The sequence below is a fragment of the Folsomia candida genome, unplaced genomic scaffold (assembly GCF_002217175.1).
Source record: "Folsomia candida strain VU population unplaced genomic scaffold, ASM221717v1 Fcan01_Sc056, whole genome shotgun sequence".
NCBI lineage: Eukaryota > Metazoa > Arthropoda > Collembola > Entomobryomorpha > Isotomidae > Folsomia > Folsomia candida.
The window spans coordinates 1-6,255 of record NW_019091248.1 but is presented as its reverse complement, the minus strand read 5'-3'; the positions used below and the strand labels follow the sequence as shown (position 1 = coordinate 6,255).

General features: G+C 37.2%; 1 long non-coding RNA gene across 1 annotated transcript; it reads right to left on the bottom strand.

Annotated features, from left to right (window-relative positions):
* Window positions 1-229: 229 nt before the first annotated feature.
* Window positions 230-1,999, bottom strand: LOC118433534. Its single transcript, XR_004833428.1, has 3 exons — window positions 1,701-1,999; window positions 1,481-1,615; window positions 230-932 (listed from the first exon to the last, which is right to left on the bottom strand). It is a non-coding gene; the product is annotated as an uncharacterized LOC118433534 (long non-coding RNA).
* Between the last annotated feature and the right edge of the window lie 4,256 nt (window positions 2,000-6,255).

Below are 6,255 nucleotides of genomic sequence, written 5' to 3'. Positions count from 1 at the left end.
AAATTTTGTCTACGAAAAATCCCCTTTTAACATTGGCCGATATGGGGAAAATTCAAAAGTTTGTGAAGAAAAATATCGAAAAAAATCCACTTTTTCCCATCGAGTTTTCCACAAATTACCGAAGAAATAATCTGAGAAATTTTGATGTCAGGGTAATTTATGCAGTACACACATTTGTGTATTTCGCCGTGAAAGGAAATAAAATACTACACAAATCTGTGTACTTTGTGGTTAGGAGGTTGACCAGATTTTGTTCGCTTGCAGCACAAACTCGGGAGAAACACCCTGTATTCTAGGATTCGAGAGATTTTTTTCATAATCAAAATTTCTTTACCTGATGCAATTTGAGGCGGGAAAGGCGGATAAAGGTCTTCCCACATGTCTCACACTTGTAGCTCTTTTCTTTCGTATGGGTAGCAATGTGGTTCTCGAGGTGATTTTTATTCTTAAATTGGACGCCACAAAGGGTGCACCTCCATCGGACCGGATTCTCGTCGTGTTCCGCTCTAAAGTGAATTCGGACGGTTTTCTTGTTCAGAAAGGATTTCCCACAAGCCAAAAACGGGCAAGGGTGTCTTGGCCGGATCGTCTGGATGTGAACATTTTTGAAATGCTTGACAGCTTCACGCCGTAAAGTGAAGGATTTGAGACATCCTGGAAATGTGCACGGGTGTCGGGAGCCTTCCCTCGCGGTGTGAATTTTATGTGTGGTTTTGTAAATATTTTGCATTGACAAATTGTCCCTGAGATATTTTACATGTTTCACCTCCTTCGCCCGTCGTTCCATGAATTCTACTCGTGTGGTCCCGTAAAGATGTTCCAGTGAAGAATTGTTGCGAGCAAATTGAACAGACTGGTTTTGCTTTATTGCTGTGCATGGTTCGCATATGACGGCTGAGTACGTGAGGATTTTTTAGTGTTTTTGTGCAAATCTGTGGTAAAAAAAAGTATGTAACTAAATAGATTTATCCTGTTTAATAATAAGCCTATTTATTTATGACAGGGCTTTCTAATTAATTAAACAATGGAATTAATTAAAGGTTTAAATACATGAGTAAGCTTATTTTAATAAATTGTTAAGCTTAGTACACAGCTCGTTTTCTACACGTGAAAAAGTTAACCCACTGTTGTGGAGATAATGTAATTTAAGCGATATTTTACTTATAACTGAGAATATGCGTCAATTCATGACAAACCGATGCGAATTGAAGTATTTTAAGTTAAGGGGTAATTTAATAAATATGTGGAGAAGTTGAGTCTAATTGTGAAAAGCTGAGTACTAGGCTTTAATCAGAAATTCAATAAAAACCAACAATCAATTTTTGAGGTTTGGTGGGCTAGGTAGAGATTTTAGTAAAGGTTCAATTACTTATCTCGATTTAATATCATAAAATGTTTTTTTAATTATGAAGTCCTGATTAATTACAAATTCGGCTTAGTAATTAGAGAGACTTGTAATTAGACAGCATAATTCACTTACGTCGCAATTAACTTGAGCGTTTTCGTCATGCGTGAAGAGGTGGGTTCTAAGATCCCGTCTGGTTTTAAAGGCTTTTGAGCAGTGAGGACACTGCATATTTGTACCTTGATTGAGATCCATTGATGATTCTAAACTCTTTGAAAATGACAATTAAGTATTTATTAGTATCTGAGGAGAATTGTATCCAAAGCGAAATTTGAATATTTTATGTATTTCTTACCTATATTGGTTGCTAACAGGTTTGTTTCGAAATAATTTTGCCACACAAACTTATCAAAACTATGGGATATTTTAAATGCTAGATTTCCGATTTAATTAAATAGGTCACGTAATTATATGTGTATTATATGTCTATATAAATATACAAAAATGATGTCGATGATAGAGTCGCCTATCTAAGATTGAGAATAAAACTGATTTAGTGAATAATATGCATACCAACTAAGGTAACATGTTCTAAAAAAACCAACAGAAGAACATTCCATACTCAAAACTTTGGTATGCTTGGATAAGTTTGAATTGAAGTATGTAAGGGGGCATCAACAGGTGGATTCATTATTATGAATACGGCTTTGAGATATTAAGCAAGAGAAATGCTGAAAGGCAAGGGTACGAAGAGATTAATAAGGTAGAAACTCTAGTAATCCCCAACACATACTCAAGGGTTCCTAGAAAAGGCTAATTTTATGAAAAGTTATAAATACATACTTAGAATTTAAACCAAAGCCATGGCTATGGTTGTACAATTCCCGTTCCCTCCGAATGAGTTGCCGTATGTTCCCTCCATCCCAATCTTCCTAATAAATCCCCTCATCGCTCCCTATCTTCAGTTATAGTTATTCCTACCATGATCATGGTGGTGAAAAAACAATGGAAAATTAGTGAAAATTCTAATGGCAAAAAGGATGAAAAACCAAGCTATCTTCTACCCGAAGTATAGTGTCTTTACTAGATATTTAATTGTGCCTTGCTCGGGGTTTTAAAGAAAGCTGACGGAGTGAATAGTGCAGTAAACGTTTAGTAATTTCCTTAAACTGGATTTTATTCCAAACGGCAAATTACTAATAAATCAACAATTGTCAACCTAATTCAGAGCTCTGCTAACAACACGAGTTGATTGGTGACTAACTATACTGACAAATTAATCGTGGGCAACAATTAAAAAGAACTACAATTCTTACTCTTGTCCGCCTACCACGATGACTTAAACTCAAGTGTGGACGACTTTCCACCTACTTACTTACTACGACTTTAGAACAAAGACTGACGCGTACCCACTTTTCCCCCTGTGACGTCACCATGGCAACCACCACCACGTCATGGGGCAATTGTACACATGCACACAAAACATTTTCATACATTCATCATTTTACATTTAACAATTATAGTGACCAATATACATCAATGTAATATGCTACCCTCACACGCGATATTGAAATATGTATGTAAACTTTTGCAGTACTTGCCCGAAGATTTTCTTTATTCTGGGTAATTTTGATTGTACTAGGACTAACAATGGAGGTCTCCCAACGTATGCTCGCAGATTTCGACGAAACTGGTGTCAGTTGATCACAAATTAAATTAGTATGAAATTTGCAAATGCAACTATCTGCAAATGCGCAGGTTTGGCGGAGATATTTGCATAAAAAAAGACGAAAACGCGCCCAAAATTCCATCAATATTACACTTTTCGAATTTTGCCTTACAAATTTGCGAGTTTTCACTTCTACCCTATACGTTGGGTGGGTGGGTACTAAAATCCAGAATTTTTGATGACGTAATATATGGACGATCCCCGTGTGGCAAGTGCCAAATTTCTAATTACATACTGTTCACGGAAGAATTTCGCATTTCTGTAGAAACCACTGTGTTTTATTAGTAGCTCTAAAATTCCTCCCTCAACCGAGTTATCTCAATAGGGGTACGCATCTGAACTTAAACAACGTAAAATAATACGATTAACTTGGAACTCAATCCGGCCGTGGCCACGAAAATAAACTAGAAATAAATTTTAATGCCACAAAATCCTTAATTTATAAATTTCTAGTTTATCTCGTAATTTTACGTACTTTGAGTTGAGATGAGTAACCCTATTGGGATAACCTGGTTGAGGGAGGAATTTAAGAGCTCCTAATAAAACACCGTGGTAGAACACAGTTTGAGCATGTTGCCTTAACCATTTGATTTTGAATTAATCGCTTTTTGTTTCAAAGACATTAACTGTTTGCCCCCTTTTTGAATTGCGCTGTTATTTTGCAGCATCGAGTTTTAGCATTTTATCCAGGACCAAAAAGTATGCTATGGTCGAGGAATTAAAATTAAACCTACCCATTTTTACATGCGCTTCTTCTGTAAAACTGGCTCTGATTATAATGCCTAGACCATGAGTAATGCGATCATTTAAAAAGAATGTTTTCGCAGCATTCCCTTCGAAAAAACATCGTCTAGGAATGTGTTTGTCCCGAGTGTGGGGGTCGAGGCAAATACAGGCTGTCCCATTTATTCGTGGAAAGGTTTGAGACACCCGCGCTTAAAGGCGGTCCAATAGAATTCAAATTTGTTTTCAAAATCGGGTAGAGCAACTAAAAAATTGGTCGTGTGGTTTTTTTGCAAACTTGATTTAAAAAATGTCCCCAAAATGCTCTAAAAGTTGAAGTAGAGGTACACATGAAGCACCTTTCCAGTCGAGGTTACACCGGAAGCGTCATAAAAATGACCTTAAATTATGAGGTCATGAATTAAATTGGGAATTTATTTATAAATAATGAATGGTAGAGTTGTTAAAAGTCAAATCCCACAAATTTACCTTGAAGTATGAAAAACTGCATCAATGATTTGATTCAAAATCTCAGAAAGAAAATTGAGTTGGTTGTTAAATACATAGTGAATGAATTCCCTTGGTGTACATAGCATGCCCAAGGTAGCTGTAAGTAGCTTTTATCTCCAAAACCGCAAGAGATAATTAAAATCTGATAAGTGCATTGGCTTCCTCGTTCGATTTTGCATAAATACCATAAATCGGTTTTTAATTGCTTGCAAAGCAGGTCAGCATGGAAAATCAAGAAAGGACGCGGGCGGCGATTATTGTTCACCAAAAAATGGGGAGAGAAATTGCGAATTTGGAAAGTAATAAGCAGTCGAAGGTGAACTTAATTTTAGTCCAGCGGACTATGAAAACGTTGATGGACATTGGGTCGATTAAAAACAGTCGAAGAAAATTTTATTAGGTCCACCAGGACCCCACCCATACTGAATGCGCAGAAGGCTAGAATCCGAAGAAATTCCCGAATTTGCAACGAAAACTAGCCTCACATGGGACAGTGTCGAAAAGATTATCCTATAAGTGCTCAAATTGAACCTGGGGATTAATGCTTCGAGATGTGGTACTTACCACATGCTGACCGTCCCCCAGAAAAAGTCAGATTAAATAAATGCAGGGGTCGCTTGAAGCGGTACGCTCCAAAAAAAGTGAAGAGGATTGGTTTAAAAATGAAGAAATTTTCACTGTTGAAGAATATTTTAATAAACAAAATAAACCGTTGTAACGGTAGAAGTAGCTCACCCTGTGAGAATTATTTTGACATAATTTTGCACCAATGGTGCAAAACAGGCGGATAAAACAGATCCACAATTTTGACTTAATTTTGCATTAATGGTGCATAATGAGCGGACACAATATTTACATAACTGTGATATAATTTTGCACCAATGGTGGAAAATAAACGAGGGAAAACGAGGCATAATTTTGACATGAAATCTTGACAAATTTAAAGTAAAAATTATAGTTATTTCTTCCGGTTCGTCTGCACTTTTGGTGCGTTTTGTGTCTATTCCTTCAATTGTTTGGCACCATTTTGAGTCGCTAATTGTTCGATATCAGTGGTGCTAATAACTCGGTCAAGAATGCCAATAACTGGCTCTAATTAGTATCAATTGATGCAAAAACTCGTTAACACACAGACAGACAGACAGACCGACGGACTAGAGGAATTCAATAGCTCCCGTGCTACGCAGGGTGAGGTAACCTCATCTACGAAAAATCGGTGAAAGATATCTTCCAATACAGAAAAAGGTCAAAATGTCACATTATCCAGGTTTGGTGATGGTTTTGACAAGTTAGAGCTAATTGGGTAATTCTGACAAAATGGGGATAAGGTGATGGAACCAAACTTCTTCGAAATGTGTTTTCGAATCCGTGGTACATCCCCTGAATGAGATCCCATTCAAAGGAGTCGACCGGACCTTTCAGCAGGACTCATAGTGCAAAAAAAAATTATGCAAGCGTGGCTAAAAAAACAAATCTCAGACTTCTTCTCCAATTCGAAATTATAATCCTTCTTGCTGGATTGGAATTCTCGGATTATGAAATATGGTCAAAGTTTGGGGCAGAAGTGTGTTCTAAGCCCCTCAAAAGTGTGAAGGCTTCAAAAAAATCTCTGACCCCTGAATGCGACAGTTTGTCCACGAATTCCGTGCGTTCTTCAAGCGATGGCTGGAGGCCGCGTCTTCGGGGCTGCAATACTGTAGAGGGAGGAAATTTTCAAAAACCAAAAATTGGTTTCTACTCTGAAATTAATTGGCTTTTCGTTAAAATTAACTAGGACTTTGTAGCACAAAAACTGTTGAGGCTACACCGTTTCATTTCACTCCCAGTTATTTTGGGCATGCTATGCAAATGAATTAGGAAACGTAATTAATTGGTGAAAAAGAGGTTGGAATGTGTAATCTCACGGTAACCGATTACTAACGGTGTACCACTCTCAGGAGATAGATTG